At 39.5% G+C, this 24,193-nt stretch overlaps 1 long non-coding RNA gene across 1 annotated transcript; it reads left to right on the top strand.

The window, feature by feature from the left end:
• Positions 1-288: 288 nt before the first annotated feature.
• Positions 289-11,396, top strand: LOC144579292 (uncharacterized). Its single transcript, XR_013526603.1, has 2 exons — positions 289-374; positions 8,184-11,396. It is a non-coding gene; the product is annotated as an uncharacterized LOC144579292 (long non-coding RNA).
• The last annotated feature ends 12,797 nt before the right edge of the window (positions 11,397-24,193 follow it).

The following is a 24,193-nucleotide window of genomic DNA, read 5'->3' as shown; positions in this document are numbered from 1 at the left end:
ATTTTCCTTTTTGTCTTTTTTTCATTTTCCTCCCTATTTTCTCTCTCATTACCATTCTTTTCATACCTCCTCCCTCTCCCACTCTCTATAGGTTTTCTGAGGACTTGAAGGTACTTCATACTTGGCCCTGTCCATGCACATGACATGTGAAAAGTCTTTGTTGATGAGATGTGAGCTAAGGCCTAGGATAGACACCTGTTACCATGTGTGTCTCTAGTCTGCTGATGACACTATGGGAATAGATATTTTGGGGCACAGGGTTATATCTTTGAATAATATTGTCTCCATCTAGATGAACAGAGCACAAGGTAACATGAAGAATTCCATTGTCTGATATGAAGTAAATGTTGATAAGTCGCCTTAAGTCCAAACAGGTAAGATTCAAACTATGTTTTTTGTCCCTGGGGTGGAGGCCTTCACTATTTGAAAAACATGACTCATTATGGCTAAGAGTAAGTGATTGCTTGCCTGATACATTTTTCTTCCAGTCTGTTCCAAAAATCTCCTAATCATTAATTTAGCTTATGGTATGGGGACTTTGACCCTAAGTTAAGATTCAGTCAATATCCTTAGGAGAGGTAAAAAATCAGGTCATTTACTCATTAGTGCAGGGCAACCACATAAAATACAGGAGAACCAGTTAAATTTGAGTTTCAAATAAGGAATGGTGAATTACAGCATAAATGTTAGTATAAATATGTCTCAAATATTGCATGGAACATACTTACACTAAAACATTATTTGTTCTTCATCTGCAATTCAAATTTAACTGGATGTCCTGTATTTGTATCTGACATGAATGAGCTGATCAAGATATTTCTGGAGAATATATTTCTTGAGAAGGACAGGGGAGGAAGAAAACATGAGAGAAACGGACTCTTGAGAGGAATAAAGATGAGCAAGTTGGGCTATGTACAGAAAGGAAGAGGGGTAACTAAAAAATTCCATTACTGGCTGGGCATGGTGGGTCACGCCTGTAATCCCAGCACTTTGGGAGGCCGAAGTGGGCAGATCATGAGGTTAGGAAATGGAGACCACCTGGCCAACAAAGTGAAACCCCATCTCTACTAAAATACAAACAAAAAAATTAGCCAGACCTGGTGGCACGTGCTTGTAGTCCCAGCTACTCAGGAGGCTGAGGCAGGGGAATCACTTGAACCTGGTAGGTGGAGGTTGCAGTGAGCTGAGATCACGCCACTGCACTCCAGCCTGGTGACAGAGTGAGACTCCATCTCAAAAAAAAAAAAAAAAAAATTGCATTAATCCCATTGCTAAACTCACCCTAGTTATCAGTGACTATTTGCTAGACATGCAAATGAAGCCCTGATTGGCAGATAAAGACCTATTCCTTCTCTGCAAATGTGGTCACTTTCCTGCAGCAGTTGGATCTGTTCCCAGTGCAGCATTGGATCTGTTCCCAAGGTAGCATTCAGTTGCTGGGACTGGACATGCAAAGCTTCGAGGTAAGCAGAAGAGATGAGCAGCACAGGCACTGGATACCTTGGAGCCTTGTAATCTTGCTTGCACAACCTCCAGATTGCATGGTTCTTGGCTTCGGTGTAGCTGGGCACAATTTCAATGCACATCTATGGAGACCATGTCACAACAACAAAACAAACCAATGTAGCGGCAAGTTACATTAACAGCTTGAAAAAACAAGTCAACAGACTTGAAGACTGCTCTGGGAGCCCCTCCCTGGGAGTCAGCTTCTGGCAGAAGGGAGTTACTGTGCCTCCTTTTGGACATTTTTTCAGCTAAGATTATTCCATATGATCTGCATCTTGTCCCTTTCAAAGATTTGATTTGTTTGTTTTTTTAGAGAACCCTTATTTGCTTTATTGTTAGTCATTGTTAGATCTTCCTGAGGTGTGGAGTGGTCTGTATTGCATGCAAGTTTCTCATTATAAGGCATGATTTCCCTCTTCTGATGTCACACCCAATGCAATGGTACATCCTTTCACAGGCTCTTACATTACTGTTGGTCACAAACCTATAGAGCCAGATTTTCCACATCTTCTGATGCCTCAGTCACTGCCTGCCTACAAATTGGTAGTTAGGAAGCATTTATACACCTTGCAGCAATATCCCATACAACAATTCTGTAGTAATTTGTTAGAGAAATTTTGCTACTTATGGAGTGTACATTAGGGCTGGTAACACCTTCCTTATTATAGAACCAAGAACAAACTGACTTCTTAAAGTATGTTAGTGGATCAGGCCCAGGAGTATGTGTGGATTGGAGACTTGCCAATATCAGGAACCTCCTGTACTCATATATTTTTTATTTCTGATTTTTATGAAATATTTGATTTACGTGCCAGTAACATCAGGGTGTGTGGGTGAACACACTGTGAGGAAGCCAGTGAAGAGAAGGAAACTGAAACATTTTGGAAGGGATCTTCTTAGCTGCTTAATGTGATTTCTTTAAAAACAAATGTAAGATATGTTTATTTTGCATCTTCACTTTTTAAAATCTGATTTACATTTTTTGTTAGACTTTCATATTTTACCTCAAAAAATTTTCCCCTACATGTACAGTACATTATAACAATTCCAATTTTTATTTACTGTAAACTTACACTCGCAATGGAACAACAGCAACAAAAACGGCAAAACCATCCTGATTTTCCTTATTCTTTGGTTGTCTTTTTTTTCCCCTTTAAACCCAGCCTCCTCTGACTCATATCCTGGGCTATCTCAATTTGCACATGTTTCCAGAAGTTTTTTTTTCGTTTTTATTATTTTCCCTAGTTGTTCTTTTTCCCATTATCCATTCCTCAACTCCTGTTTCCACATATTCCTCCCCTTTCTCTACCTTCTCTTCCAGTTTCTCTAGACATTTGTGGAGAGACGCAACCTTCTTTTGCTCTTTTATCACAGAACTTTCATGAAGTTTTGCTCCAAGTCTCCTTAAACTATATAAAACAGAATTGCCCAAGCTCAAGTTAACTCTAGTCAGACATGAAATGACTTGGAGTTGCAGGTGTGAAAGGGGATAGGTTAGGATCTCTCTTAGGTCCATTCTTCCCTTACTATACCATGATTCCATGAAGAAATACACTTCAGATTGGTGGATCAGGTAAGCTCTTTTTGTGCATTTAGATTCTCCAACTCAAATATTATAGTTGAACATTGTAAATTCCACTGAACTGAAAAAACAAACAGACAAAAAAAGCCATAAGAAGATTTAGCTGTTTTTAGAGAGACGAAAAGATCAATAGTATCGGATGGCCAGAAATCCTTATATTATCCAAGAGAAGATTAACTCTCAGAAGGGAGAGTAACTGTGGTGGGATTAACTCTGAATGCAACTAAACGGTCTTTCTGTGGCACACCTTGGCTTTTCCCATCAATATGATAACTTTAAGCCCTCCTGGGAAATTAGAGGTCATGGATATCTACAGCAAGCCATGTTGTCCCTGGGATTTCTGTGGCAAGACTTCATTTCAGAAAGAGCTGGTGCCTTTATAAAACCATGCCCAAATGGGAGCCATTGGAAAGGGAGACTACAGATTTATATACCACAGTGATAAACATCAATTTGAATCCACTTATTTTGTTGAGGCTATTTATTTATTTGTTTGTTCCAGGCACATTGTTAAACAGTGGCAAACAATGGTGAGCAAAGTCAGATATGGTGCTCCCTCCTTTCTGGAATATATAGTCTAGTGGGGAAGACAGTAACCACATGACCACAAAAATACATGAAAAATTGTATCAGTCATAAGGGCTAAAAATGGGAAGTACATGGAGCTATTTGAGCACATAATATATGGGTCTGACATAGTCATGAGATGATAGAAGAAAACTGAAGGAAGAACAGGACTTACTTGGAGGTTGCAGGTTGGGGTGAGCAGTTCCTGAGAGGCAGTGGCCAAGTACTGAAGCTCTAGGATAGGAAGGATGGAAATAACAGGCCAGTGCAGCTGGAATAGAGTGAGGGTGAGCCAGCCACAGGGGACAATATAAAGAAGGGTAGCAGTGCCAGGTCATCCAGGTGCACAAAGGCCATGTTTCAGATGCTTTTGGTCTTAAATCCTAAGAACAACAAGAAGCCTTCAAAATACTTTTGAGGGCAGGCTAAGAGAGGTGATCAAATTTACATGTCAAAAATATTTTACTTTGGCATCATAGGAAACATCACAAGAAGTATTAGAGGACCTCAAACATTTGCAACTGAGATATATTTTTTAAGAGCTGACTTCCATTTTTGGCTTACTTCCTAGGTAATTGTGCACCTTGGACAAATCTTTAAGTTCCTCACAGTCCAGTTATCATATCTCTCTAATGCCCTCATCAACTTTCCAGAGTGGTTGTGAGGCTCAACTGGAGAAACATATTGAGAAGGGCAGACTGCTAAACAAGCAGACATTATTATTGAAATTTTTAGGAACCTTGAGGAATTATTATAGAATAAAAAGCATGAAGAGGTAACAGTTTTTGCTATGAATTACAGGGTTGCATTACCTTTTTAGCTTATTGAACTTAAGATAGAGTTATTCCTAAAATTGAAATGGTTTCTAAATTATGATAGAGAAGGTAATAATGAGAGTTTCTTCTTTTTGTCTTTCAAGGGGATCTTGCAAATGAGATATCATGTGTAAATGAAACTGGATATTTTGATCCCAATTTTTGATATTGCTGTTTTGAGCTTCTTATTTTGACTCCATCATATTTACAATGAGGACACTTTGACTCCTCCATCCACTCTTTTCTCTACCACTAATAACAACAGTAAAAATTATAATAGCTATTATTTATTAAGTGCTTACTAGGTACCAGATTCTGTTCTAGGTGTTCTACATGTATTTTTTCTTGTGATACTTTTGATAAGGCATAACAGTGTATGCCTTATCAAAAGTATCACATACCTGATTTTATAGATAAGAAAACTGAGTCACAGTCAGGTAGTTAGATTAAGCAACTTGGCCAAAATAATCCAGTCAGTAACATGCAGTTCACAGCCTACAAAAGTGATTAGAAGTATTCAAACCACACAACTGGCCAACTGTGAATGACAGTTCAATCCTGGATTATTTGAGAGAAAGTTCTCACAATATTATCATAAACCAACTGTTCTTTCTAATCAATAATGAGTATTACAGAAATATGTAATCAATAAGGAATAATACTAATTAAAATATCACAGATAAAATGTATTTTTTTTCTAAATTTAACAGATGAATAAAATATTCTTGGCAAAACTTAGATGGCAAAATTCTTACTTGGTATGAAAAACCAGTTGCATAAAGAAAGCAAAATAGCCAAGATAAAATCAGTAGAATCAGTAAAACTAGATATAGATGAAAACCTCATAAATGAATGAAATCTTTATTGTAAAATTTATCCCCTAAAGAATGGACCTGATAAAAATGGTATCAGAAAATTTAAAAAATGGAAATTTAGAAATATTATAAGTATGTATATAGAAACTTGGTCAAAGAATTATAATGATTTAGTGAAATTTACTTCATTATATCTCTCACCATAAAAAGGTGTTCAAAATAGCAGAATGCATTCTTGCCATTTCTAGTCACCATAGTACTGGAAGTTCAAACCAGAACAATTAGACAATAAAAAAATAAAAGGCATCCAAATTGGAAAGGAAGAAGTAAAATCATCTTTATCTGTAGAAAATTTTAAGGACTTAGAAAACTATTTGAACTATAAGTGAATTCTGTGAAGTTGCAAGTTACAAAGTCAACATACGAAACTCAGTTCCATTTCCATACACAACTCATGAACTGCATACAAAATAAACTGAGAAAACAATTCTATTCACAATAGCAGCAAAAGAATAAAATACATAGGAATAAACTAAAAAAAGAGGTGAAACACTTTTAGACTGAAAATTATAAAACTAATGAAGTAAGTGAAATAAAACACAGATAAATGTAAAGACATCCTGTGTTTGTGGATTGGAATAATTAATATTATTAAAATGTCCATACTACCTAAAGTGAATCAATGCAACCCCAATTAAAATCTTCATAGAAATATAAAAAAAACTTAAAAAACTTATATGAAACCGCAGAAACCCTGAAAATTTAAAGCATTCTTGAATAATAAAAACAAAGCTAAAGGCATCACACTTCCTGATTTCAAAATATATTATAAAGTTATAGTAATCAAAATAGTGTAATACTGGCATAAAAACAGACACAGACCAGAGGAATAGCATGGAGGGCCCAGAAATAAATCTACAAATTATAGTCAACTCATCTTCAACAATGGTGCCAAGAACACACAAGACGGAAAGGATCATATCTTTAATAAATGATGTTGGGAAAACTGGATATCCACAGGTAGAAGAATGAAATTGGACCCTTATCTCATATCATATACAAAATGAACTCAAAATGGAGTAATGACTTAAATATAAGACCTAAAACCATAAAACTACTGCAAGGAAACATAGTGCAAAAGCTTCTTGACGTTGGTTTGGGCAATGATTTTTTAGATATGACACCAAAAGCATAAGCAACAAAAGCAAAAATAGACAAGTAGGATTGCATCAAACTAAAAGTTTCTTCACAGCAAAGAAAAAAATCAATGAGTGAAAAGATAATGTAGAGAATATGAGAAAATATTTGCAAACTATATATCTGATAACTGGTTAATTTCCAAAACATATAAAGAAGAACTCTTACAAATCAATAGCAAGAAAACAAATATCCTGGTTTAAAAAATGGGAAGGACTTGAACAGATGTTTCTCAAAAAGAAGACATAGAAATGGACAATAGCTATGTTAAAAGATGCTCAACATCACTAGTCATCAGGGAAATGCAAATCAAAACCATATGGCAACACCCCACACCTGTTAGAATGGCTACTATCAAAGAGACTAACTAAAACAAGTGTTGACAAGGAGGTGGAGAAAAGGGATCCCTTGTACACTGTTGGTGAGACTGTAAATCGGCACAGCCATTATGAAAAATAGTACGGACGGTCCTTAAAAAAATTAAACATACAATTATCATATGATGCAGCCATTTTACTTTTGGGTATATATTCAAAGGAACTGAAATCAGTGTCCTGAAGAGAGATTTGCACCTCCATATTCTTTACAGCATTATTCCCAATAGCCAAGAAATGGAAACAACTTAAATGCCACTGACAGATAAATGGATAAATAAAATGTGGTATATATTACACACAATGGAATATTCATGAACTTTAGAAAAGAAGAAAATCTGCCATTTGCAATAATATGGATGACCTAGGAGGACATTACGCTAAGTGAAATAATCCAGACACAGAAAGACAAATACTGTATGATTTCATTTATATCTGATATCTAAAATAGTCAAACTCACAGAAGCAGAGAGAATGGTAGTTGCCAGGGGACCAGGGGAGGGAGAAATGAAGAGACGTTGAGCAAAGGGTATAAAGTTTTAGTTTTTCAAGATGAATAAGTTCTGGAGGTCTAATGCACAGCAATGCAACTATAGTTAAAAATACTGTATTATGCACCTGAACTTGCAAGATGGTAGATGTTTTTCAGCCCTACATTCCCAGGATACACACAAAGGTAACTATATGAGGGAATTATGGTGATTATTTTATAATGTATATAAAAGTATCAAGTTGTCTACTTTAGCTATATAAAATTTTAAGGCAATAAAAAAATGCATGTTAAAATTGACACTCAAACAGTGTGGTAAAATTGTTTGGGACCTACTTTTGAAGTTTTAGGTATATCTTATCAGCATCTAATATGAAGTCCTGTTCATCTCATCACAAGTAGTTTACTAATTGGCATGGCTAATTTGTTTCTTTTTCTTTAAGACTAGTTTTTATTTTATCTTATTTGAAAAACTAGTAAAAAATTATTTAGTTGGCACCCATAGCCGACCTGAAAAAGAAGGGCTAAAAAAGAGGCTGATCTTTAACATTTAATCAATAAGTAACTTTTTTATTTCTGCTTGTAAATAACGTAGATACTTGTTTGGGATTGCTATTTACTAGTCACATTATAGTAATCTAATAAATTCTATTGAATTAAATTATTTTGTCATAATGCATCTAAAAATTTCTAATTATTATTATTATTGCTAGCTATAGGGGAGAATGTTCTGACTTAATCTAAATAACTTTCTTTTCATTTTAACATATAGTTGGTGTCTTGAGAATGTTCTGTCCTGCCTAAGTTGTTTAATCTTTATGTCCCTTCTTCCTAAAGGCCTCTGAGACATCTGTGGGCTGTGTGTGTGTTTGGCGTGACCAAGATTAGAAAATGGAAATATATTGTGGATCCCTCTACTTAAGATGGCCGACTACGCTGGGGGCGGTGGCTAATGGCCAATTTCAGCAACACTTTGGGAGGCCCAGCAGGACGTGCTTGATCCCAGGAGTTCGAGCGTAGCCTGGGCAACATGAGGAAATCCCATCTCTGCAAGAAATAATAATAAAAAAAAAGCCAGGCCTGGTATTGCGTGCCTATAGTCCTAGCTACCCTGGAGGCTGAGGCGGGAGAATCACTTGAGCCCCAGAGGTTGAGGCTGCAGTGACTCAAACTCTCACCACTGCACCCCCAGCCTCAGAGACAGAGCAAGACCAGGTCAAAACCAAACCAAAACAAAACACAAAACAAAACAGGCTGACTAGAAATAGCTAGTGTGTCCCGCTCTCACAGACAGAAGAAAGCGGTAAGTAGATACTAGCTCTTTAACTGATCATCCAGGTGGACACTTTGGGATTTAGCAAGGAAGCTAAATTCACCCACGGAGAAACAGATGAATGAGACAGGACAACTGCCCACCCAGAGTGGCACGGAGCCAGGGGAGGCCCCCACCATGGGGAAATAGTGAGAGTACCTGGGGACCCACACTTCTGCCAGGGGACCTTTGCAACACTGGGCTCAGGAGAACACCCATGACCTCTCCCAATCGGGGCCTGAAGATTTACACGGAGAGCTAGGTGGAGTCTGGGCCGAGCCGCCACTCGGGCGCATGCAGAGGGCTGGGGGCCTTTGATCCTGGGGCACCCCGACACCAGTGGCTGCAGTTCCAGCAACCGGGAAGGCCAGGCTCCTTCCCACACCACCCGGATAGGGACCAAACCCACGGGCTGTGCAACAGACAAGCTGCAGGCCTCACCTCAGACAAAGTCCACTGGCCTGGGACCTTAGTGTGGCCACCCAGTGCCAGCTGATCTCTCAGGCCAGTAGCTGCTTTGCACTTCCCTGGGACCGAGCTCCCAGAGGTAGCAGGCAGGCCGCCATTTTCGCTGCTTCACAGTGGTCCCTCCTGTTGCCCTCAGGCCCCCGAGGGGAGCACAGCTGCCTTACGGAAAAGCGGCCAGATTGTCTTCCACATGGGTCCCCAGCCCTGCCTTCCCTCACTGGGCAGAGCATCTTGGCCTGGGACTCCAGCCACCCCTTGCTTGGACCCTTGGGCTGGTAGCAGTTCTGCACTTTTCTGAGATGGAGCTCTCAGAGGTGGCAGGTGGGTCGCCATTTTTGCTGCTCCACAGCCCTGGATCCTGTTGCCCTCAGACTGGGGAGTGCAGTGACTTGGGACTCAAGCGGGGCTCCAGCACAGTGCAGCTGTCTTGCAGAAAAGCAGCCAGACTGTTTTCCATGCGGGTCCCTGCCCCTGCTACTTCTCACTGGGCGGGAATCTCTTGACCTGGGCCTCCAGCACAGCCACCCTGCCCCCGCTTGAACACTTCCGTTAATGGCGTCTCGGCCTTTCGCTGGGGAGGAGAATCCCAGAAAGGATCCACAGTCCCTCTGTCACTGAAGCTGCAGTGGTCAGCAATTTTGGTCAACAAAGAATTGCTGCATGTTGCAGCCACTATACAGAGAGAAGCCCAGTCTCTCTTCTGTCTGACGCCCCACCTCCCACCCTTCACCAGGTAGGGCCTCCCAGCTCAGGACCACAGAGCAGCCATCCACCCCCAGCTAAGCATTCTCACTGGTGGTGGCTCTGTGTTTCCCTGGGGTGGAGCTCACCAAGGCAACCAACAGCCCCATCACCACTGCAGTGGTTCTGCCTTTGCCGCCCTAGGACTGGGGAAGGAACAAAGAGCTTCCGGGATTACTTGTGGCACCTGCATGCCACAGTCACCATATGGAGTCACCCACTCTGTGCTCCCTGTGAGCCCCCAAACGCCTGCTCTTCACCAGGTATCCCCCACCTTGAGCCAGCAGCACAGCTGCCCCACCCGCTGGCTGAACATTCCCATTGGCAGAGGCTCTGCATATTTCTGAAGTGGAGCTCCCAGAGGCAACTGAAAGTCCCTCTGCCACTGCAGTGGTACTACTTCTGCTGGCCTTGGACTGGGGAAGGAACAAAGACCCTAAGTGCTTTACCCACACCTCCAGCAAGCCACAGCTGCCCTAAGGAGAAGCCAGTGTGTCTCCCTTATGAGCCCCCTGCACCCCACTGCTTGCCTCTGCTCATCATCAGGTAGGGCCTCCTGATTTGAGCCCACAACATAGCTGCCCTACCCTGGACTGATTGCACCAATTGGTAGTGGCTCTGTGTTTCTCTGGGATGGATCCCCAAGAGACAAGGGAAAGGCCCTCTGCCACAGCCACTAACAAGTTCTCTTCCCCTGCCGCCTCCAAGCTGAGGAGGAAACATCAAACTTGAGCTGGCTTGAGGGCTTCAGTGTGCAGCCCAGGAGTGCCAAGCCAAGATCTGCAGCGAGCACTTGAGTGGAAGAGGAGCCCACACTCTCAGAGAACTGAGAGAGAACACAGCTGCAAACATGAGGAAATACAGAGGAACCATGTGACTGAGCAAGAACCTACCTACAGGCCATTACCTTTACTGCCGTCCACCAGATCACAGTCCAAAGTGTAACATTGAAAATGCAACCCCTCATGAAACCAAGGACAAGAATTCAGCTAAAAATAAAGACCCTGCACAAGGCTTTGGCATACTGAAAACATTCAGAAATAAAGTCAACTGATTATATTCAAATTATACTACAGTTAAGCAACATCGGCCTACACAGATGAGAAAGAACCAGTGCAAGAACTATGGAAACTCAAAAAGCCAGTGTCTTTTTTCCTCCAAATGATTCCACTAGTTCTCTAGCAAGGGTTCTTAACCAGGCTGAAATGGCTAGAATGACAGACATAGAATTCAGAATATGGATAGGAATGAAGATCATTGAGATTCAGGAGAAAGTAAAAACTAAATCTAAGGAATCTAAGGATGATAATAAAATAACACAGGAGCTGAAGGACAAAATATCCATTAAAAGAAATAACTGATCTGATAGAGGTGAGAAACACACTACAAGAATTTCATAATGCAGTTACAAGTATTCACAGCAGAGTAGACCAAGCTGAGGAAAGAATCTCAGTGCTCAAAGACTGGGTCTTCAAATTAACTCAGTGAGACAGAAATGAAGAAAAAAGAATAAAAAAGAATGAACAAAACCTTCAAGAAATATGAGAGTATGTAAAGAGACCAAACCTGTACCCACCCAACAGGTTCACATTGCCCGCTGCCTAAACAGAGCTGATTTATCAAGACAAGGGAATTGTAATAAAGAGTTATTCACGCAGAGCTGGCTTTTTTTTATTATTTGAGATTTTTATTATTACTCAAATCAGTCTCCCTAAGAATTCAGGGATCAGAGTTTTTAAGGATAATTTGGTGGGTAGGAGGGCCAGTGAATCGGGAGTTCTGACTGGTCAGGTTGGAGATGAAATCATAGTGAGGTGAAGCTGTTCTCTTGTGCTGAGTCTGTTCCTGAGTGGGGGCCACAAGACCAGATGGACCAGTTTATTGATCTAGGTGGAGCCAGCTGATCCACCGAGTTCAGGGACTGCAAAATATTTTAAGCACTGATCTTAGGTTTTACAATAGTGGTGTTATCCCCAGGAGCAATTTGGGGAGGTTTAGAATCTTGCAGTTTCTAGCTGCATGACTCCTAAACCATAATTTCTAATCTTGTGGCTAATTTGTTAGTCCTACAAAGACAGTCTATTCTCCAGGTAGGAAGGGGGTTTGTTTGGGGAAAGGGCTTTATCATGTTTATTTCAAAGCTAAACTATAAGTTCCTCCCAAAGTTAGTTTGGCCTATGCCTAGGAATGAACAAGTACAGCTTGGAGGTTAGAAGCAAGATGCATTCGGTTGGGTCAGATCTCTTTCGCTGTCTCAGTTATAATTTTGCAATGGCAATTTCAAACCTATGACTCATTGGATAGAGGGAGAAAAAATATGCGACTCTGAAAACATATTTGAGGAATTGTTTACAAAAATTTTCTCAACCTTGCTAGAAAGACTAACATTTAAATTCAGGAAATGCAGAGAACCCCTGTGAGATATATGAAACAAGATGACCTTTTCCAGGACATATAATCAGATTCTCTGAGGTTGACATGAAAGAAAAAATATTAAAGGCAGCTAGAGAGAAAGAGCCGGTCACCTATTAATATACAAAGGGAAACCCATTAAGATAACAGCAGAATTTTCACTACAAACTCTATAAGTCAGAAGAGATTGTGGGCCTGCCTTCAACATTCTTAAAGAAAAGAAACTTTAGCCATGAATTTCGCATCCAGCCAAACTAATTTTCATAAGTGAAGAAGAAATAATGTCATTTTCAGAAAACCAAATGCTAAGGGAATTCGTTACCACCAGACTTGCCTGCCTTACAAAAGGTACTTAAGGGAATGCTAAATATGGAAACGAGACTATTACTGGCCACCACAAAAACACATTTAAGTATATAGATCATTAACTTTATAAAGCAACCACACAATCAAGTCTGCATGATAACCAGCTAACAATATGATGACAGGAATGAATCTGCACATATCAGTATTAACTTTTAATGTAAACAGGCTAAGTACTCCAATTAAAGGGCACAGAGTAGCAAGTTGGATAAAGAAGCAATGGCAGTGGCAGAAGATTTTAGTGGCTACCAGGAAACAAAGCTTAGCAAGTGAAGAGAGCCAGAGAAGGGACATGAAAGCTACAGGTTACAACAGATTTGTGAACCAAACCAAACACAGTGGTGGCAGGTCCTAGTTGCTACAAAGAAGACATGTTTTAAATAAATACTCCTGTGTATGTGCAAAAAACTCGAGGACTGTATTTGTGAGTAATTTTATAACAGGTTATTTTAGTTTTTGTTCTGTGGAAGTATACAGCATTCCAATAGGGTTTTAATGTAGACTTTTTTTTTTTTTGACCCATGCTCTTGATTGCTAAATGTAATAGTCTGATATGACACTGAGTAAATGTGTATTAAAAAAAAAAAGAAGCAAGACTGAGCCGTATGATGTCTCCAAGAGACCTATTTCACATCTAATGACACCATAGGCTCAAAATAAAGGTATGGAGAAAAATCAATTAAGCAAATGGAAAACAAAAATCAGGGGTTGCTTATTCTAATTTTAGACAAATCAGACTTTAAACCAATAATGATTTAAAAAGACAAAGAAGAGTATTATGTAGTGGTAAAATGTTCAATTGAATAAGAAGATGTAACTATCCTAAATATATTTTCCCCCTATACAGGAGCACCCAGATTCATGCAGCAAGTTTTTGGAGACCTACAAAGAGACTTAGATAACCACACAATAATAGTGGAAGACTTCAACACCCCACTGACAGTATTAGAACATCGAGGCAGAAAACTAATGATGATATTTGGGAACTGACCGCGACACTTGACCAAATGGGCCTAACAGTTATCACAGAAGTATCCCAGAACAACAGACTATAGGTTCTTCTTCTCGTCTGCACATGGCACATACTCTAAAATTAATCACACAATTGGCCATAAAACAGTTCTCATTAAATTCAAAAAATCTGAAATACGAAATACATTCTTAGATCATGGCACCATTAAAATATAAATCAATACTAAGAAATCACTCAAAACTATACAAGTACCTGGAAATTAAACAACCTGCTCTCCTAAATGACTTTTGGATAAAAAATGAAGTTAAGGCAGAAATCCAGAAATTCTTTGAAACTCATGAGAACAAAGATATTACATACCAGAATCTCTGGGACACAGCTAAGGCAGTACCAGGAGGGAAGTTTATAGTGCTAAAGGCTCACTTAAAAAAGTTAGAAAGATCTCAAGCTAACAAGCTAACATGACAGACATCTAGAGGAACTAGAGAAACAAGAGCAAACGAACCCCAAACATAGCAGAAGACAAGAAAAAACCAAAATTAGAGCTAAACTGAAGGAGACTGAGATGTGAAAACCCATACAAAAGATCAGCAAATGCAGTAGTTTGTTCATTGAAAAGAATAAATAAGATTGATAGGTTGCTGGCTAGAAGAATAAAGGAAAAAAGTGAAAAGATCCAAGTAAACATAATCAGAAATGACAAAGGGGACTTTATCGCTGACCTCACAGAAATAAAAAGAACTCTCATAGACTACTATGAACACCTCTATGAACAGAAACTAGAAAACATAGAAGAAATGGATAAATTCCTAGAAACATACAACCTCCCAAGATTGAACAAGGAAGAAACTGAATCCCTAAACAGATCAATAATGAATTCTGAAATTGAGTCAGTCATAAGCCTACCAACCAGAAAAGCCCAGGGCCAGATGGATTCACAGCCGAATTCTACCAGATGTATAAAGAAGAACTGGTACTGTTCCTACTGAAACTACTTCAAAAAATTGAGGAGGAGGGACTTCTCCCCAGCTCATTCTATGAGATCATTGTTTTGGGCAGTTTGGCCATACTGCCCAAAACAATGTACAGATTCAATGCTATTCCTGTCAAACTACGAATGATATTCCTTATGGAATTACAAAAGAACTATTTTAAAATTCATACAGAAGCAAAAAAGAGGCTGAATAGCTAAAGCAATCCTAAAAGCATTATGTTACCTTGCTACCTGACTCCAAACAATAAAGGCTACAGTAACCAAAGCTGCATGATACTGGTACAAAAACAGACACATAGACCAATGCAACAACATAGAAAGTCCAGGAATAATGCTGCAGTCCTACAAACATCTGATCTTGACAAAGTTGACAAAAACAAGCAATGGGGAAAGGACTCCCTGTTCAATAAATTGTGCTGGGAAAACTGGCTAACCATATGCAGAAAACTGAAACTAGACCCTGTCCTTACACCACATACAAAATCAATTCAAGATGGATTAAAGCCTTAAATGTAAAACCTAAAAGTATAAAAACCCTGGAAGATAATGTAGGAAATACCATTTTGGACATAGGTCCTGGCAAAGATTTCATGACAAAGATGGCAAAAGCAATAGCAACAAAAACAAAAATTGACAAATGGGACCTAATTAAATTAAAGAGCTTCTGCATAGCAAAAGAGACTATCAACAGAGTAAACAGACAGCCTACAGAATGGGAGAAAATATTTGCAAACTATGCATCTGACAATGGTCTAGTAACAAGATTTTATAGGGAACTTAAATCAACAAGCTGAAACAAACAACCTCATTAAAAAGTGGGCAAAGGACATGAACAGACACTTTTCAAAAGAAAACATGCAAGCAGCTAAGAAGTATATGAAAAAACACTGAACATTATTAATCATTAGAGAATTCCAAATCAAAACCACGGTGAGATACCATTTCATACCAGTCAGAATGGCTAATATTATTGTTATTATTATTATTTTGAGACAGAGTCTCACTCTGTTGCCTAGGGTGGAGTGTAGTGGTACAGTCTCTGCTCACTGCCACCTCCTCCTCCTGGGCTCAAGTGATCCTCTCACCTCAGCCTCCCAAGTAGCTGGGACTATAGATGCACAACACTGCACTTGGTTAATTTTAGTATTTCTTTGTAGTCACAGGGTTTTGCCATGTTGCCCAGCCTGGGGCTGGTCTTGAACTCCTGGGCTCAAGTGATTCACCCACCTCAGTCTTCCAAAATGTTGGGATTACAGGTGTGAGCTACCGTGCCTGGCCTAGAATGGCTACTATTAAAAAGTCAAAAAATAATATGCTAGTGAGATTGCAGAGAAAGAATGTTTATACACTGCTGAAGGAAATGTAAATTAGTTCAGCCATTGTGGAAAGTAGTGTGGTGATTTCTGGAAGAACTTGAAATAGAATTACCATTCATCTCAGCAATCCCATTATTGGGTATATACCCAAAGGAATGTAAATCATTCTACCATAAAGACATATGCACACATATGTTCATGGCTATTTACAATAGTAAAGCCATGAAATCAACCTAAATGCCCATCAATGATAGACTGGATAAAGAAAATGTTGTATACCATGGAATACTATGCAGCCATAAAAAAGAATGAGATCATGTCTTTGCAGCAACATGGATGGAGCTGGAGGCTATTATCCTAAGCAAACTAATGCAGAAACAGAGTATCAAATACTGCATGTTACAGATATTGGGGCCTACTTGAGGAGGGAGGGTAGAATCAGGGAGAGGATTAAAAAACTACCTATTGGGTACTATGCTTATTACCTGGATGATGAATAATCTGTACACCAAACCCCAGTGACACACAATTTACCTATATAACAAACCTGCATATGTACTCCTTGAACCTAAAATAATTTTTTAAAAAAAAGATTGTAAAGTGTAGCATGCAATTATACTGTGATCGAGTTCTAATATTATAGGTATTAAAAACAGGGGAAACACATGGAGAATAAAACTAATTCTGAGAAGATGCTTATAATCATGTGATCTTGGTAAAACATTTTCTCTCATGTCTTAGCTTGTTAATTTTTTTTTTTTTAAATCATGTAAAATGCTGGCATTGGACTAAATCCTAATTTCCTTTCTGGGTGTCAGATTTATCTAACTCTTCTTTCTGAAATTCTCTCCTTATACAGCTTGTTCCATTTTTATGATACTATTCATCCTTGAGCACTTGTGGGATAGAGCAGTGTGAAGTAGATCATTCTGTTTTTAACCTGCTCATGTTGTCAGTGGAAACCACAATATAAGGAGCAAAGACACTCAGAAGTGAAGTATGCAATATTATACGCTATATTAATATGAAAGCAGTGCCAAAATGGCAAAATGAGGTGATGAAAAGAGGGGGCCACCCAGAATCCTGCAGTGCTTAGTGTTAATAGATATTTACAAACTTACTTGAAATTCCTTTAGGCGTCATGTTCCAGATTGAAGCTGCTGGGAATTTCTATCCTTATTAATTTTTATCTTCTCTATCCTCCCTACATTTATAAAAAGCTACTGCTCAAAGGGCTGTTTGTTAGCAGTGTCGAGTGGCTCCACCATTAAGGACTCATCGTATTTAAAGTACTCTACTGGTGTGGAGTAAATATTTGCCAATGTTCTAAATGCCAGGGCCTCTTGACAACTCAAGAGGAATGTTGCTTAGGCAGGAATGGGGGAAGGGCAGAATAATGCCTATCCCTGCAGCTGTGCAGCAAATTTTGGAGGACTGGGCTGAATTCCTCCCAAAAAATGTACGGCATTACTACTGCCTTGATTGTTGTTACTGTGTTGCTGACCGCATCTGCCTCAGGCTGCCTTAAAATACTCTCTTTCATGTTGACACTTTGGAGGAGATCAAGAATTCTCTTCTGGTTTGGATTTTGATAAGTGTTTGAAAAAGGAATCATGAAAACATAGGTTTGCCAGAGTGTGACAAAGCAAGCTGTCGACTTCACAATGAGGGCTCAGCAAGTAGCTTCATGTTTTCTATTCATAGCCGCCTCCTCTCTGTTAGCTCTTTTGAAGTACCCATAAAACAAAATAGGCTCATTAAATATGAGGGGGTAAATGAAGTTGGCAGTTTCACTTAATTCAAAAAGACTTTCTCTTTAGATGTTTATACTCCAGAAAAAAAAAAAACTATTAGAAGATGAATGTCTGCTTATCAGTGGCTATTCATGTCCTTCCTTTTGGGTAAGTGATGTCGGCCAGGCTTTGGAAGATTATGGGTATTTTGTTCCAGATCTAGCACTAAACTGGTCCACAAAATTAATGTCAGAATAAAAAGTCAGGAAAGTCTTATCTACCATTTCATTTACTAAGTTTGCCTATAAGGATAAAGGCTATATTGAGTTACTCTCTAAACAATAAAGGGAATTTCTTCATCAGTCTTCCCACATGGACAGGGAGGGGTTTGTCCTATGTATGCCCTTTTGCTGACAGGAACAGGCAATGGTTCTGCCCTGTGGATCAGCTCTTCCAACCCCTAGATTCTGTTCTTTCATGAACCTTTTCCTGCACATTTGGCTCCTTTTCTGAACCTACAGCATCTACATTTTAATGAGCTGAAGGGGATGCCCCTCAAAATCTTGCTGTCAGTAAATGAGGTAACATGTGATGATGTTTAGTAAACCACCATATGCAAATGTGAGGTAACTTGAGCAGATCCTTGAAAGATGGAAAATGTTTCTGTGGTCTCTGGTTGCGGGAAAGGACATTCCAAACCAGGGGAATAGTTTGAGCAAAGGCACAGAGGTTTTTCTAATCAGTGGACACTCTTTTTAGTCCTTATTTTATTTGGCCTGAGCAATATTTGATGCTGTTGACCACTTGCTTCATCTTGAAGTATTCTCTTGGCTTCTGAAAACACATTCTGCTGTGTTTACTTCTGATTTTCTGATGGCTCTTTTCAATCTCATCTCCAGGTTTCTATGACTGTGTGTATATATATGATGATGCCTTGCCTATGTCTCTAGCCAGGCTCCCCTCTGAAGTTCAGATCTATACAGCTAACTTTCTGCTGTTCACATTCATATATACAACTCATACTTAAATGCCTTAAGTTCCACATGTCCAAAACTAAACTCATTATCTTTCTCCCCAAATCTGCCTCTTCCTCAGTTTCCTATCTTAGTGAATAATGTACACCCAGTTATTCAACTCAGAACTATGGTATAATCTTGACTCCTCCCTCCCCACACCTTCCATGTTAAAAAAAAACAAAAACTACACCTTTTAAATTAAATTAAATTAAACTAAATTTTATATTTCTGCATCTTTCCAGGTCTTTCCATCTCCACTGCTACCTTTTCGGGTCAGCTTATCATTATCTTTTGCTTGGATGACTGCAGTAGTCATCCTCCTTCAACTTTTCCACCATGTAATTTTTTCTCTACATTGTAGCCAGTGGGATCTCTCTAAGGCGCAAATATGATCATTGTGTTTTCTTTCCTTATCGCGTTCTAATATCTCCCTTTTGCTGTAAGGATAGTGTCCAGGTCTCTAATAAAGTCTTCTTTGTCTTTCTTATTCTGGAGCTGCTGATATCTCTTGCCTCATCTCTTGCCACCACTCCAAGCTCCTGAGCTTCAGACATTCTGAAGTGAACCCACAGTTAACTCACATACCAGGCAGATTTTCCTCTCCTCAGACTCCGTGCACACTCTTCCCTATCTAGCACACTCTTTTCCCTTGCTCTTTCTCTGGTCTCAGCTGGGAAATCACTGCTCCTACTTTATCCTACTGGCCTGTTTACTTGTCTATATTTATTTAGGCCAATACTCCTTGTAGAGTCTGGAACATTCTAGATAACCAGTAGACATTTCTGGATGAATGAGTGAGGGGTATTGCATGAAATGGCTTAAAGGAATGGCGGATCACCCAGACTGACTGGAGTAGAGGATATAAAAAAGACAAGAGTGGAGGATGTGAAAGAAAGGTGGTTGGGTATCTTAGACTGGGTTTCCTGAGCACAAACCGTGAGATGAAGATTCCAGTGCAGGCAGTTTACTGGGGAGTGCTTTTAGGATCAACTCCTGCGAGAGACTGAGGGAGTAAGAGAGGCAGGATATGGCAGAGGGTGAAGTTGAACTGAAATGAAATTGAAACAGGGCTCTCAGGTGATCCCATGTGGTACTTAGAAGCTGGCACAACATTATAAAGTTCTGAATTGAGGCAATGGGGCTGTGTCTGTGTATCCTCACAGCAACCAGTCATTGAATGTGGGCTAACTCTGGAGAAGGGGCAAACTCAGGACAAACTGCTCCTTTTGCCAAGGGCAATTTCCGATGAGGGATTCAACTATAACCTGTCAGAGGCCAACATTGCTGGTACCTAGGGGAATGACTATCCTGGTACTGGAGGACCTGGGTGGCACAAGACCACATCCACTACACAAGGTCTAGTTCAAACCGGATTGAGGCATTTTTGTTCTATTTGGTAGGCCTTGGGATGCCATTGGAGACGTTTACACAGAGAAATCATGTGAGTCAGAGCTGCATTTGAGAAGATTAGTCTAGTTGTATGCTCAGATTAGATTGGAGGTGGTGGAGAAACTGCAGATAGAGAGGCCATTGGGAAATTATTGAAATAGTCCAGATGAAGAAATAAACGCCTGAACAGGTATGTTGGTGCAGAAATGGAAAAAGTGGTGGTTGTGAGAGATAATGACAATACTAAAATTCACAGACCCTGGTGACTGATTGAATATGGGAAATATGGCAAAATCAAAAGTGATTTCATAATTTTGAGCCTACCTGAAATGTATGAATAATGGTTCTGGTAATTGATATTTAAGAGGAATATAGGCTTGGTGTAGATTTGTTGAATTTGCAGTATGGCAGCCACCCAAGTAGAAGTGGACTACAGGTGGCTGGGCAGTTTTTTGGAAGGGCAAAATACACATTAAAAAAAAGTTCTCTCACGCCTGTAATCCCAGCACTTTGGGAGGCCGAGGTGGGTGGATCACGAGGTCAAGAGATCAAGACCATCCTGGTCAACATGGTGAAACCCCGTCTCTACTAAAAATACAAAAAAAATTAGGTGGGCATGGTGGTGCATGCTTGTAATCCCAGCTACTCGGGAGGCTGAGGCAGGAGAATTGCCTGAACCCAGGAGGCGGAGGTTGCCTTGAGCCAAGATCGCATCATTGCACTCCAGCCTGGGTAACAAGAGCGAAACTCTATCTCTAAAAAAAAAAAAAAGTTCTATAATGATATGAGAATGTTCATGTAGCAGCATTAGCAGCAAATGAGTATAAAAGCAGTTAATGCTACAAGAGGCCAGAGAAGACAGAAATCACTGTAGCCAAGAAGTGTTCATGGAGAATGTTGCGTTTGAACAGGATCTATATGGAGGTGTTAGATTTATGAAGAGGAAGAACAGATAGGAAGGGCAGGATGATGACATTCTGAGTGGAGCCAATGGTTTGAGCAGAGGCAGAGAGGTAGAAATATATACTACATATTTAGAAGACCGTGAGAAGATCAGTTTGATTGGAATATAGGATTCATTTAAGGACATTTTGGTTTAAAAGGTTGAACAATTGATTGTGGAGAAATCTGAATGACAGGCTGAGTGATAGGGAAGAGTTTAGATGAAGTTTTGGTAAAAATTTGCCTCTGTTTCTGAAGTTTGATTCTTTCAACTGCCTCAATGTGGGTCTTCATAATCCTCAGAAATAGAACTTTCCACTTGAGAGACACTCTTGGTGTTTTTACACCTCAGTGCTTCTGATACAGAAGGCTACTGGTCTCTGAGAGGCTTTTTCATGGAGATTATATGAAGACACATTGGAGGAAATTCCAGCTCCATGTGTTTTGGAGGCTTTTACATCCACAGTCTTTGCTTAGCTTTCATGAGGCACAAAGAATGTGTGGCCTAATTGGTCAGCTGGTTTACTGGCTCACCCTGAAAAGTAAATATTTTGTATCTGTAAGTGGAAATTCAGTATGTGCAATCTAGCTGCCTAGTCACGCCTGCCCCAAATGCTGTTGAAAACTTTGACCAAGGACTATAAAACTGTCAAGAGCTGGGACCCAAGCTTGCTTTCACACCAAATAATTCATTATTGAAGCTATTGGGAAGATAACAGGACATGCATTTGACTTGCTGAGATTCCTTGTTTGCTACAGAAGCATCTGGCAGAGCTAAATCGCTTTGTATTACATCATGTTGGATTTCTTCTTTTTATTTATCATCTACTTTTATTTGTTTGACATGGAAACTTGCCCCACCCACCTCTGAGCACTCTCATTGAATAAAAAAAATGTATCTTGTTATAACTTCAGTGACTTCAAAATGGAATCTTCAGACTGACACTTGGACCATTAAAAAAAAAAAAACAAAAATTTCTTTTGTGTCTTTGAGCAGATACTTAATTTTATCCTCCTCCCAAGTGGTCATAGGCTGCTATTAGACTCCCTGACTGCCATTTTGTAACATTCACAGGATCACTTGTTTCCTTTGCATAATTGCATCACAGAGTGTTCGAAACAGTTTTTGGGAACAGGCAGAGAATTGCTGTTTAAGAAACTAAATTTTTTTGGAGTAGGAAGTAAATGATATGTGCTTAAGCCCCCATGGATGCTTTTGGAATGGCCTGCTAGATTTAAGGCCAGAGCTGGAGAATATGCAATTGATGATGTACAGTTACTTCTGTTAGGGCAAAGTAGCCCTAGAGTGTCTGTAGCTTTCCTCACAGATAATTGCATGCATGGGCTTTCACTCAATAGAAGAAATGTACCAATTCTTGAGCAATTAAAAAAATGCAAATATCTCATCATGTTATTAAATTGCAACTGATATTGAACAGCTCTACATTAATCTCTAAGAAGCAAACAAAGGAGTACTTACTGTTTTGTCAATTCTTCAGTCGTACACAATTGAATATATTCTTCAGCCCACACAAATGTTTACACACAAATGTATTATAAGGCTTTTTTTATGTTTAAACTTTATATATAACAGTTTATATATAACAGTCCTTTAGATGTTTGGTCGAAAGGAAGTACATTTCAATATCTAAAAAAGAATCTCACAGCCATATATATTGTGTTAAGACATTGTAATTGCTTAATGCCTTACCTATTCCATTTTGGTCCTTCCCGAAATCAGACTAATTTTCATAGTTGTCTATGTATTCATACTACGGATCCTTCCTTCCTTCCATCCTCCCTTCCTTCTTTCCTTCCTTCCTTCCTTCCTTCCTTCCTTCCTTCCTTCCTTCCTTCCTTCCTTCCTTCTTTTCTTTCTTTCTCTCTCTTTCTTTTTCTCTTTCTCTTTTACTCCCCCTCTTACTCCTCCTCCGCATCCTCATCCTCATCCTTCTTCTTTTTAAGACAGAGTCTCACTTATTGCTCAGGCTACAGTGCAGTGGTAGGATCATAGCTCGCTGCAGCCTTGATCAAGTGATCCTCCTGCCTCAGCCTTCCAAGTTGCTGAAATTATAGGCATGTATTTTCTAGTGTAAAGTTAGTTTTTTCCCTATTTGCCTTGTCTAGAGATGGGGAAGAAGAGTCATCTCCAGTCCCCCATCATGTGATGTTAGGGGTTCTGAGAAGACTTCTGTATTTCCCAAATTCACTTTCATAAATAGTTTTATATTAGTACAATTACTGTAACAGAGACCAAAGAATTTAATGCAGTTTACTTATTCATGATGTCTGCCAGCCATACTTTGGTTTATTGATGGTAGTCTAAATAAAAGAGAGAGGCTTTCTAAAAGAGCATGATATTTATTTGGGAATAGAGCATTACAATGGGAGTTGCATAATCTTTGCTTAGCTTTCATGAGGCAATCTTTGCTTTGCATGTGCCATAGTAAACTACATGCATACTCAGGCAGAGAAAGAAAGAAAAAGTTTTTAAAGAAAAAATGAGGAGGATTACATAATTGTTTTGAGATAATTATCCTTGGCCACAAGGATCAACAATAGTGACACCAGCCCAAAGTTAGACAGGCACTTGCTGGGGAAATGTCCTTGAAGAAGTATTTTGTGTGTTCAAGTTGGCAGTATTTGCAATATCTTTTGTGATAGTTTTTATCAGTCATTTATGAATGAGAACCACCCTCTTCATATCCCTGGCCTTACTCATCAGGGTATTTTTTTTTTTTAACACAGGTAACTATTTTGATTCTAACAACTCTCACATTTCCAGTCATCACTGCCCTTTTTTTTCCTTTTTTTCTGAGAAAGAGTCTTGCTCTGTCATCTGCACTGGACAGTCATAGCTCACTGTAGCCTCAAACTCCTGGGCTCAAATGATTCTCCTAGCTCTGCCTGCTGAGTAGCTAGGATTACAAATGTGTGTCACCACACCTGGCTAATTTTTCTACTTTTTTGTAGAGATGGGATCTTTCTATCCCAGTTGCCCAGGCTGGTCTTGAACTCTTGGCCTCAAGAAATCCTCCTGCCTTGGCCTCTCAAAGTGTTAGGATTTTAAGTGTGAGCCACTGACCCTGGCCCATTTCCCCCTTTTGATCAAGATCTCTCTCCAAACACATTGTTGATCAATCATCCTGTAGTTAAATTTCGATGCCCCTTTGTGCCAGGATGGGCCT

This window comes from Callithrix jacchus, chromosome 14 (assembly GCF_049354715.1).
Source record: "Callithrix jacchus isolate 240 chromosome 14, calJac240_pri, whole genome shotgun sequence".
Classification (NCBI taxonomy): Eukaryota; Metazoa; Chordata; class Mammalia; order Primates; family Cebidae; genus Callithrix; species Callithrix jacchus.
Note: the sequence above shows the minus strand (reverse complement) of the source record. Positions and strands in the feature narration are given on the sequence as shown.